Genomic DNA, 12,239 nt, shown 5'->3' with positions numbered 1-12,239 from the left:
CTGGTGTTCACCGGAGTGAATCAGGACTTGTATTTTTGCAGTACCATACAGTGATTTGTGTTACACAAAAATCCCAGATAAATAATTTGGCATCGGAATTAACCTCTTTTAAGCTCTCCTAAGTCTCCACTGGCTCTTTTTATTTTTCTAAAATTAATCCTATCTTCCTCTACTACCATGGAGATGTAACTGATGGATGTTGACAGCCTCACTAGAGTTGAGCTGCAAAGGCTCAGCAAGGGCAGGGGGATGAATGTGAGCAAGAAAGCTTCTAAAGTGGATTTCCAGGTAGCCTATGAGGGGGAGAAAGAGGATGCCAGCTACAGCTCCAGAGGATGATGATGATGAGGGGGACCTGGGACCAAATGAGGACGAGTACCAGGACCTGAGAGGAGAGCCCAGAGCTGCAGGGAGAACCCCACTGTCCCCAGGAGGAGAACCAGGATACCCGGGATGGGGAAGGGAGCAGTGGGTCTTCCAGAGCCTGTCACAAGGGGGTTGGAGGACAGGAGGGAGGAAAGAAAGCTTAAGCTGGAGCTGGTCGGATTACAATTGGAGAAGGAGAAAGCTGATGCTGAGGAGGCCTTGGCTGAAACGAAACTACTAATAGAACATGAACTCAAACTTGAGGAGTTGGACCTTAAAGCCAAGCAAGTGGAGTCCTGCAGTAATGGTGGCAGCAAATCATCAATGCCTTCTGAAGAGGTGCGAGTCTGCATACCCAAAGACCTGGTGCCTAGTTATGGGGTAGGGATGATATAGATAAATGTTTATCAGCCTATGAGGTAGCACTGAGGGTACATACGTTTCCAGAGGAGTACTGTGGGGTAGCCTGTAGCTGTACATGGCCATTGTGAGGAGAGGCACAATCCTGACACTAGAGATAAAGGACCACACCAAGCATGCCCCCAATGAAGGCCATTCTTCTTTCCAAATTTGGGCTGACCCCTGAGAAATACAAGCAAAGGTCAGGGACAGCCACACACTCCCAAACCAGTCTTGTGTGGACTTCATAGATTATGCCAGCAAGACACTGAAGGGCTGAGTAAGGGCAGCAAGGTAGATGATTTTAATGGACTGTACCAACTGGTTCTGAGGGAGCACATGCTCAGCACTTGTTTTACAGAGTTGTGTCAACACCTGGTAGATAGGAACCTTGCTGACCCGAGGAAGCTTGCAGAGGAGGTGAACCTCAAGGTCAGCATCAGAGTGTCCAAAAATGTACCTGGGTGTGACCCAAAGAAGGGAGGTTCAGGTTCCCCTAAATATGGTGAGGTGGAGATCAAGGAAGGCCCAGACAAGTTTCAGGATAAGGGTGAAGGAAGGGGTTCCCATGTCCCTTCTGAGAAGAAAGAGGGAGGTTCTGGTGGGCAGTTTCCCAGGGCACCACATTTCCAACCCTGCTGTGTTGATTGTTCTCAACTAGGACAAGCAGGGGGACTCTGTCTGCCCAAATAAACCTCCCAGTAGTGGAAATGCTACAGGAGAGGTCCATGTAGCCTTAGAGAAACGTAGTCCCCAGGGGCTGGAGATAGAACATGCTTGAGTCTCCCTTAGTTGGGGAGTAAACTCAGAGAGTAGACTAGAGTTCCTTGAGGCTGGGAGTCAGCACTTCCACCAGGTCAAAGTGAATGGGATCACTGTCACTGCTCTGAGGGGCACCTGGGCCAGCCAGACCATGGTAGTGGTAGTGGAAAGACTGGGTTCCCCAGAGCAGTAACCCAGGCCCAGGGGAAGGTATTTGTGCTCCCCATGGCCCTGGTATCCCTGACGTGGGGAGGTGACCCTGAGAAGGGTCATAGTTAGTTCCCAGGTGGCCATAGGCTGCCTTCTGGGAAATGAGTTGCCACTGATGATAGAAGTGCCAGGAGACGTGGCCACCCATGGCGCTCTGAAAGCTTAGAAATCTGGACATACCACTCCCAAAGAGAGGGTACGGAAGCCCATATGGAAAGGTAGGAGCAGGAATGACTCACCCTTGACTCCTGTTCAGCCTCAGGGTACAGATCCTGGGCTGAGTGACCAGTCTAAGGCAACCATCCCTGAACTGGTGGGAGGTGTAGTGGAAAAAGTGTGCAAGTCATCTGGGGTTACTGCACCCCACTCTGAAAAACTACAGAGGTCAGAGACTCCTGGTTGGCCAGGGGCCTGATTGATGACACTGACAGCTGTCAGTGGCCTCTGTTGGCTGTTGTCCTTATGGACAGAGTTTTCCTTGGGTGGGGACAGAAGTCGGACCCAAAAGGGGAATGGGCCACACCACTTTGTTGGCAATGGTGCTACTGTCTGCCAACTCAAATGCATCTGTGACCAAGTTAAGGCTAGGTGCTGCACAGATGGAGTCCACAGGTGAGGAGAAGAGTTCCCGTGGGTCAGTCCAGTGGCTCAGGAGACTGTAGACAGATTATATTTTTGTGCAATATTTTGTCTAAACACCTTCCCACTTTATAGATAAACATTGTAATACTAGCAGAGGGTACCTTCACATAGCACTCATGGATTTGAATGCTTTTGGTTGAACTCGAGTATTGTTCCTAATGGAAAAAAATGTTACAATCAAAATTTCTTTGTAAATTTTAAATCTATTTATACAAATGTTTTCCACTGTGTATTTTGCAGTTCGCCTACAATGTGAGGTGTTTTTTAATGGACTGTGACAGGAGTGAGTAATGGGCCCGACTCTTTCTTGTGTCTTTGTTAGTGGTTTGGACCATGTATAAATAGGGCCATTGCTCATTATCCTGAGACAAGCAGAAGCTAATTCCCACATGCACGCTGCCCTAGTTGTCCAGATCCCTCAGAGCCTTCAAGAGAAGACAGTTCTATTACAACACATAGACTTTGCCCCATGTACGCCTTTAGGCCTCATTATGGGTTGCTCATTAAATTCTATCCAGTGCCTAAACCCCTGTTCATGCACAGGTTTTAATTAGAAGTTGTTAGGCATTTAATTATCTGATATGTTAAATAACTCATCATTCATTACGTTTTGGCAGGTCAAATCTACTGAACTTTAACAGGGGAAAAACAAATGTTATTTACTGTATCAATGAGATTTGATGCATTAAACACAAAAATCTGCATGTTATTTCCCAGAAACTCATAATAGGTAGTATTTATTGAACCTGATAAATAACAAAGGGCCAGATGTAGGAAAAAAGCAATTTGCGACTTGCAAATTGCGAGTCCCTGCGACTCGCAATTTGCAAGTCGCAAATTGCTATGCAGTAGGGTGTCTCAGACACCGACTGCAACTCGCAATGGGGTCGCAAATTGCGGCCCATTGCGAGTATAGGCACTCGCTAACATGGAGGCCTGCTGACGTCAGCAGACCTCCATGTTAGCGACCTGTTTTTAAATAAAGCAGTTTTTTTTTTTGAAGTGTAGCCCGTTTTCCCTAAGGGAAAACGAGCTGCACTTAAAAAAAAACCGAAACCTTTAGTTTCGTTTTTTTTCAGGGCAGGGAGTGGTCCCTTGGACCACTCCCTGCCCTGAAAAAATAGTTTGGGGTCCAGTCACAAACTGGAAGAGGTCCCATGGGGACCCCTTCCAATTTGCGATTGGGTTACCATCCACTTGAAGTGGATGGTAACTGCGATGCCATTTGCGACCGCATGTGCGGTCGCAAATGGTATTGCATCCCAATGCGACTCGCAAATAGGAAGGGAACACCCCTTCCTATTTGCGAATCTGAAATGCATTTTGCGAGTCGGTAACGACTCGCAAAATGCATTTCTGCATTGGGATACGCGTTTTGCGACTCGCAAACGGCAAATTTTGCCGTTTGCGAGTCGCAAAACGTTTGCTACATCTGGCCCAAACTCCTTGGTGTAATTATTTACCAGGTGCGATAAATAGTGCCTGTACTAATCAGGTCATTTGAATGCAAAAGAAAACAACCAGCCACAATGCTCATAGTCCTCCAAGCATGTAAAATGTTTATGCCTTGAGCAAGATCATTGCAGTTTAAAGATAATAAAATGCGTAATATGTAGCTTGGTTGAAATCAGTTTGTTTGTTATGCAAAGCTCTTGAATTTCGTAATTCACAAAGTTTGATTATTTTTGATGGTTTAGGTTTGACATTTTGTCCATTTAATACTTCTGCACATTACCAGATAATTTTGAAAACATACCTTGATAATTTTGACTCACATCAACCCCAGCCAAGATTGGAAAAGGCATACAGATTTTTGACCCAAGTAAGTTTTCCTTTTTGCAGAATTGTTCTGTTCATACTAGCAAATGGGTATCAACTTGTTTTCCAAAACGTTTCCCTTCGTGACATAAATTGTGACAAAAACCCTGATTTCTAGGCAGAATATCTGAAAGGAGACACACAGCACTCTAAAAAAAACTCTTAGTTTGTAAATAAATGTGGGGTAAATTTGAAATTGCAAATCTTTTTATACAATTTAGGGAAAATGCAAGAAAGACTTTGCAACTTTTCACACACATAATAATGTGGCCCACACTGGTTTCCAAAAGTATTCACAATCATAAAAAGTCTAACATGAATTGTTTACCTGCATATGAGTTAGAATTATGCTTGTGTAAATGCTTAGAAAGATTGAATTTGCACTTGCAAACTTTTCTCCATTTTGCCGATGTTACGTTACGTGTATTTGTCAAGCGCTTCATCTCCGGCCAGGGTATCCTGTGGAGAAACCTCTTCTCAACACCCCCATCAAATTATGGAGTGTTCCTTGTCCACACATATTCTAGGAGTGGATTTACTCCTGCTTTTGAAAGGATCATCCCAAACCTAGAACATCCACTACCCATCCATAGAAACACATTATCTCCACATCATAATACACCATGGTTGTGCAATATTTTGTGGGAGTAAATGCATTCATACTTCCCAGGAGTCACTTTGTAAAGTGGATGCCTGCAGCATGTCATCAGGAAACATCAGAGAACCTCAGTGACCCATTGTTGTCAAGAGAGTGGAAGAATGTCACACCCTAGCATAAGTGACAGGGGTAAGAGAAGTCAGGTTCTGGATCTTGTGTGGAAGAAGGAACAGGTGAGGATCAGGGCACTTTCCTATTGGGCAGTGTTTGTGATGATTGACCACAGACCAGTTCTGTTTATTAAAGCCCACTGTTTAATCAGCCAAAAACAATAAAAATTTAAGGCAAGATCAAAAAAACATTTGTGGCTGCAAAGCCTATCATTCACAAAATCACAAGATTTGACAACAAAAAAACATTTTTTCAGTTTGATAAACTAATCACAATATGGGAAATGCTTAACAAATCAGTATTTAAAATGGGAATGTTTAGGGCATTACTTCCAAATTGCAACGCACTGTAGCAATTTTTCCCAATAGGACGTAAATATTTGAAAAGTTACCAACTTCTGAGCTGGGGTTAGAAATGCATTCTCAAAACACCTTCACTTTGTGAATGTTGGGAAAAAGGTTTTTTGGAGAGTAGTCAGTGGCCCAAGGATCATAGTCTACACCCAAACAAACGTTTCAAAATGGAAAAATTATTTAAAGCTCAGCTCTGTTTCCTTTAAGGAGAATGGGCTGCATAAAAAATGAATAATTATTTAAAATGACATCATAGGCAGCTAGATCTACTCAAAAACGAATTTTTGAGTGCATTTTCTACTCCAATGGACCGCTCAAGTTATATTTTTAGTGCAAGAAGCCTTTTTTTAAACGTTTTTTTCCAAAAGGAAGGAAGGGCCCCAGAGACTCCAACTTACTGTTCCTGTTCAGCAAGCTCCTACCAGTGCTTTGTCCATCTCCTGGTTACTTTTCACTTGTATCTCAAGGTGGAAGGATCACTCTCTTTGTCTGCTGAATATATACCTTTGGATTTAAGGGCTTTGTTTCTGGGATATCACACAAGTACGTTCAAAAACTATTCTATAAGGGTGTTGTCTGCTTGCATTGGGGATGTACTAGTATTTCTTTCTACTTTTTTATTTTGAAATGTCATTGTGGTGGGTGGCCTAGTTATTTTTTGCATTAAATTTTTCACCTTTTGTAAAGGAAAAATGTTGCACAGTTCAGTACATTTTCTCCATGTTTGTTACATTTGCAATATTCATTTACTTTACTATGCGGCCTATTCTGCCAACAAGCCATCCAACCAAGTACTAGTCATCAGTGCATGTAGGAAAGTACCATCTTGCCTGGCATGTTACCCCCATATTTCACTGTATATATGTTGTTTTAGTCTATGTGTCACTGGGACCCTGCCAGGCATAAGATAAGTATGTGCCCTGTATGTGTTCCCTGTGTGATGCCTAACTGTCTCACTGAGGCTCTGCTAACCAGAACCTCAGTGGTTATGCTCTCTCTGCTTTCCAAATTTGTCACTAACAGGCTAGTGACTAAATTTACCAATTCACATTGGCATACTGGTACACCCATATAATTCCCTAGTATATGGTACTGAGGTACCCAGGGTATTGGGGTTCCAGGAGATCCCTATGGGCTGCAGCATTTCTTTTGCCACCCATAGGGAGCTCTGACAATTCTTACACAGGCCTGCCATTGCAGCCTGCGTGAAATAACGTCCACGTTATTTCACAGCCATTTACCACTGCACTTAAGTAACTTATAAGTCACCTATATGTCTAACCTTCACCTGGTGAAGGTTGGGTGCAAAGTTACTTAGTGTGTGGGCACCCTGGCACTAGCCAAGGTGCCCCCACATCGTTCAGGGCAAATTCCCCAGACTTTGTGAGTGCAGGGACACCATTACACACGTGCACTGTACATAGGTCACTACCTATGTACAGCGTCACAATGGTAACTCCGAACATGGCCATGTAACATGTCTAAGATCATGGAACTGTCACCCCAATGCCATTCTGGCATTGGGGAGACAATTCCATGATCCCCCGGGTCTCTAGTACAGAACCCGGGTACTGCCAAACTGCCTTTTCAGGGTTTGCACCGCAGCTGCTGCTGCCAACCCCTCAGACAGGTTTCTGCCCCCCTGGGGTCCAGGCAGCCCTGGCCCAGGAAGGCAGAACAAAGGATTTCCTCTGAGAGAGGGTATGTGTAGGAGGCTGGACTGGCTTGTAGTGAGTACCAAGGGGTACTTGCACCTTGCACCAGGCCCAGTTATCCCTTATTAGTGTATAGGGTGTCTAGCAGCTTAGGCTGATAGATAATGGTAGCTTAGCAGAGCAGCTTAGGCTGAACTAGGAGACGTGTGAAGCTACTACAGTACCACTTAGTGTCATATGCACAATATCATAAGAAAACACAATACACAGTTATACTAAAAATAAAGGTACTTTATTTTTATGACAATATGCCAAAGTATCTTAGAGTGTACCCTCAGTGAGAGGATAGGAAATATACACAAGATATATATACACAATAGCAAAAATATGCAGTATAGTCTTAGAAAACAGTGCAAACAATGTATAGTTACAATAGGATGCAATGGGGAAACATAGGTATAGGGGCAACACAAACCATATACTCCAAAAGTGGAATGCGAACCACGAATGGACCCCAAACCTATGTGACCTTGTAGAGGGTCGCTGGGACTATTAGAAAATAGTGAGAGTTAGAAAAATAACCCTCCCCAAGACCCTGAAAAGTGAGTGCAAAGTGCACTAAAGTTCCCCTAAGGACAAAAGAGTCGTGTTAGAGGAATAATGCAGGAAAGACACAAACCAGCAATGCAACAACTGTGGATTTCCAATCTAGGGTACCTGTGGAACAAGGGGACCAAGTCCAAAAGTCACAAGCAAGTCGGAGATGGGCAGATGCCCAGGAAATGCCAGCTGCGGGTGCAAAGATGCTTCGACTGGACAGAAGAAGCTGAGGTTTCTGCAAGAACGAAAAGGGCTAGAGACTTCCCCTTTGGTGGACGAATCCCGCTAGCCTTGGAGAGTTGTGCAAAAGTGTTTTCCCGCCGGAAGGACGCCAACAAGCCTTGCTACACGCAAATCGTGCGTTTGGCGTTTTTGGACGCTGCTGGGGCCCAGGAGGGACCAGGAGGTAGCAAATTGGACCTGAAGAGAGAGGACGCGTCGAGCAAGACAAAGAGCCCTCACTGAAGCAGGTAGCATCTGGAGAAGTGCCAGAAACAGGCACTACAAGGATGCGTGAAACGGTGCTCGCCGAAGTTGCACAAAGGAGTCCCACGTCGCCGGAGACCAACTTAGAAAGTCGTGCAATGCAGGTTAGAGTGCCGTGGACCCAGGCTTGGCTGTGCACAAAGGATTTCCGCCGGAAGTGCACAGGGGCCGGAGTAGCTGCAAAGTCGCGGTTCCCAGCAATGCAGCCCAGCGAGGTGAGGCAAGGACTTACCTCCACCAAACTTGGGCTGAAGAGTCACTGGACTGTGGGGGTCACTTGGACAGAGTCACTGGATTCGAGGGACCTCGCTCGTTGTGCTGAGAGGAGACCCAAGGGACCGGTAATGCAGCTTTTTGGTGCCTGCGGTTGCAGGGGGAAGATTCCGTCGACCCACGGGAGATTTCTTCGGAGCTTCTGGTGCAGAGAGGAGGCAGGCTACCCCCACAGCATGCACAAGCAGGAAAACAGTCGAGAAGGCGGCAGGATCAGCGTTACAGAGTTGCAGTAGTCGTCTTTGCTACTATGTTGCAGGTTTGCAGGCTTCCAGCGCGGTCAGCGGTCGATACCTTATCAGAAGGTGAAGAGAGAGATGCAGAGGAACTCGGCTGAGCTCATGCATTCGTTATCTAAAGTTTCCCCAGAGACAGAGACCCTAAATAGCCAGAAAAGAGGGTTTGGCTACCTAGGAGAGAGGATAGGCTACTAACACCTGAAGGAGCCTATCAGCAGGAGTCTCTGACGTCACCTGGTGGCACTGGCCACTCAGAGCAGTCCAGTGTGCCAGCAGCACCTCTGTTTCCAAGATGGCAGAGGTCTGGAGCACACTGGAGGAGCTCTGGACACCTCCCAGGGGAGGTGCAGGTCAGGGGAGTGGTCACTCCCCTTTCCTTTGTCCAGTTTCGCGCCAGAGCAGGGGCTAAGGGGTCCCTGAACCGGTGTAGACTGGCTTATGCAGAATTGGGCACATCTGTGCCCAACAAAGCATTTCCAGAGGCTGGGGGAGGCTACTCCTCCCCTGCCTTCACACCATTTTCCAAAGGGAGAGGGTGTCACACCCTCTCTCAGAGGAAGTTCTTTGTTCTGCCTTCCTGGGCCAGGCCTGGCTGGACCCCAGGAGGGCAGCTGCCTATCTGAGGGGTTGGCAGCAGCAGCAGCTGCAGTGAAACCCCAGGAAGGGCAGTGTGGCAGTACCAGGGTCTGTGCTACAGACCACTGGGATCATGGGATTGTGCCAACTATGCCAGGATGGTATAGAGGGGGCAATTCCATGATCATAGACATGTTACATGGCCATATTCGGAGTTACCATGGTGAAGCTACATATAGGTAGTGACCTATATGTAGTGCACGCGTGTAATGGTGTCCCCGCACTCACAAAGTTCAGGGAATTGGCTCTGAACAATGTGGGGGCACCTTGGCTAGTGCCCGGGTGCCCTCACACTAAGTAACTTTGCACCTAACCTTTACCAGGTAAAGGTTAGACATATAGGTGACTTATAAGTTACTTAAGTGCAGTGTAAAATGGCTGTGAAATAACGTGGACGTTATTTCACTCAGGCTGCAGTGGCAGGCCTGTGTAAGAATTGTCAGAGCTCTCTATGGGTGGCAAAAGAAATGCTGCAGCCCATAGGGATCTCCTGGAACCCCAATACCCTGGGTACCTCAGTACCATATACTAGGGAATTATAAGGGTGTTCCAGTAAGCCAATGTAAATTGGTAAAAATGGTCACTAGCCTGTCAGTGACAATTTGGAAAGAAATGAGAGAGCATAACCACTGAGGTTCTGGTTAGCAGAGCCTCAGTGAGACAGTTAGTCACTACACAGGTAACACATTCAGGCACACTTATGAGCACTGGGGCCCTGGGTTACCAGGGTCCCAGTGACACATACAACTAAAACAACATATATACAGTGAAAAATGGGGGTAACATGCCAGGCAAGATGGTACTTTCCTACAGTATGACACCCTCTCCCTTTGGAAATAGGTGTGAAGGCTGGGGAGGAGTAGCCTCCCCCAGCCTCTGGAAATGCTTTGATGGGCACAGATGCTGCCCATCTCTGCATAAGCCAGTCTACACCGGTTTAGGGATCCCCCAGCCCTGCTCTGGCGCGAAACTGGACAAAGGAAAGGGGAGTGACCACTCCCCTGACCTGCACCTCCCAGGGGAGGTGCCCAGAGCTCCTCCAGTGTGCCCCAGACCTCTGCCATCTTGGAAACAGAGGTGTTGCTGGCTCACTGGACTGCTCTGAGTGGCCAGTGCCATCAGGTGACGTCAGAGACTCCTGATAAGCTCTTACCTTTCTCACTAGCCTATCCTCCTTCCTAGGTAGCCAAACCTCCTTTTCTGGCTATTTAGGGTCTCTGCTTTGGGGAATTCTTCAGATAACGAATGCAAGAGCTCATCAGAGTTCCTCTGCATCTCTCTCTTCACCTTCTGCCAAAGGACCGACCGCTGACTGCTCAGGATGCCTGCAAAACCGCAACAAAGTAGCAAAGACGACTACTGCAACCTTTTATCGCTGAACCTGCCGCTTTCTCGCCTGTTTCCTGGTGGTGCATGCTCTGGGGGTAGCCTGCCTCTTTCTTGCACCAGGAGCTCTGATGAAATCTCCAGTGGGTCGACGGAATCTTCCCCCTGCAACCGCAGGCAACAAAAGACTGCATCACCGGTCCTCTGGGTCCCCTCTCAGCACGACGAGCGTGGTCCCTGGAACTCAGCAACTCTGTCCAAGTGACTCCCACAGTCCAGTGACTCTTCAGTCCAAGTTTGGTGGAGGTAAGTCCTTGCCTCCCCACGCTAGATTGCATTGCTGGGTACCGCGTGATTTGCAGTTGCTCCGGCTCCTGTGCACTCTTCCAGGATTTCCTTTGTGCACAGCCAAGCCTGGGTCCCCGACACTCTAACCTGCAGTGCACAACCTCCTGAGTTGTCGTCCGGCGTCATGGGACTTTCTTTTGTGTCTACGGGTGAGCTCTGGTTCACTCCTCTTCCAAGTGCCTGTTCCGGTACTTCTGCGGGTGCTGCCTGCTTCTGTGAGGGCTCCCTGACTTGCTGGGCGCCCCCTCTATCTCCTCATCCAAGTGGCGACATCCTGGTCCCTCCTGGGCCACAGCAGCATCCAAAAACCCTAACCGCGACCCTTGCAGCTAGCAAGGCTTGTTTGCGGTCTTTCTGCGTGGGAACATGTCTGCAAGCTTCTTCACGATGTGGGACATTCATCCTCCAAAGGGGAAGTTCCTAGTCCTCTTCGTTCTTGCAGAATCCACAGCTTCTACCATCCGGAGGCAGCTTCTTTGCACCCTCAGCTGGCATTTCCTGGGCATCTGCCCACTCTTGACTTTGTCGCGACTCTTGGACTTGGTCCCCTTGTTCCACAGGTACTCTCGTCCGGAAATCCACTTTGGTTGCATTGCTGGTGTTGGTCTTCCTTGCAAAATTCCCCTATCATGACTTCTGTGCTCTCTGGGGAATATAGGTGCACTTTACACCTACTTTTCAGGGTCTTGGGGTGGGCTATTTGTCTAACCCTCACTGTTTTCTTACAGTCCCAGCGACCCTCTACAAGCTGACATAGGTTTGGGGTCCATTTGTGATTCGCATTCCAGTTTTGGAGTATATGGTTTGTGTTGCCCCTGTACCTATGTGGTCCTATTGCAATCTACTGTAACTTTACATTGCTTTCATTACTTCCTTTTGGTATTACTGCATATTTTTGGTATTGTGTACATATATCTTGTGTATATTTGGCATCCTCATACTGAGGGTACTCACTGAGATACTTTTGGCATATTGGGGGTTATTCTAACTTTGGAGGAGGTGTTAATCCGTCCCAAAAGTGACGGAAAAGTGACGGATTTACCACCAGCCGTATTACGAGTCCATTATATCCTATGGAACTCGTAATACGGCTGGTGGTATATCCGTCACTTTACCGTCACTTTTGGGACGGATTAACACTCCTCCAAAGTTAGAATAACCCCCATTGTCATAAAAATAAAGTACCTTTATTTTTAGTATATCTGTGTATTGTGTTTTCTTATGCTATTGTGCATATGACACCAGTGGTATAGTAGGAGCTTTGCATGTCTCCTAGTTCAGCCTAAGCTGCTCAGCTATAGCTACCTTCTATCAGCCTAAGCTGCTAGAAACACCTCTTCTACACTAATAAGGGATA

Source organism: Pleurodeles waltl, chromosome 4_1 (assembly GCF_031143425.1).
Source record: "Pleurodeles waltl isolate 20211129_DDA chromosome 4_1, aPleWal1.hap1.20221129, whole genome shotgun sequence".
In the NCBI taxonomy this organism is placed as follows: Eukaryota; Metazoa; Chordata; class Amphibia; order Caudata; family Salamandridae; genus Pleurodeles; species Pleurodeles waltl.
Note: the sequence above shows the minus strand (reverse complement) of the source record.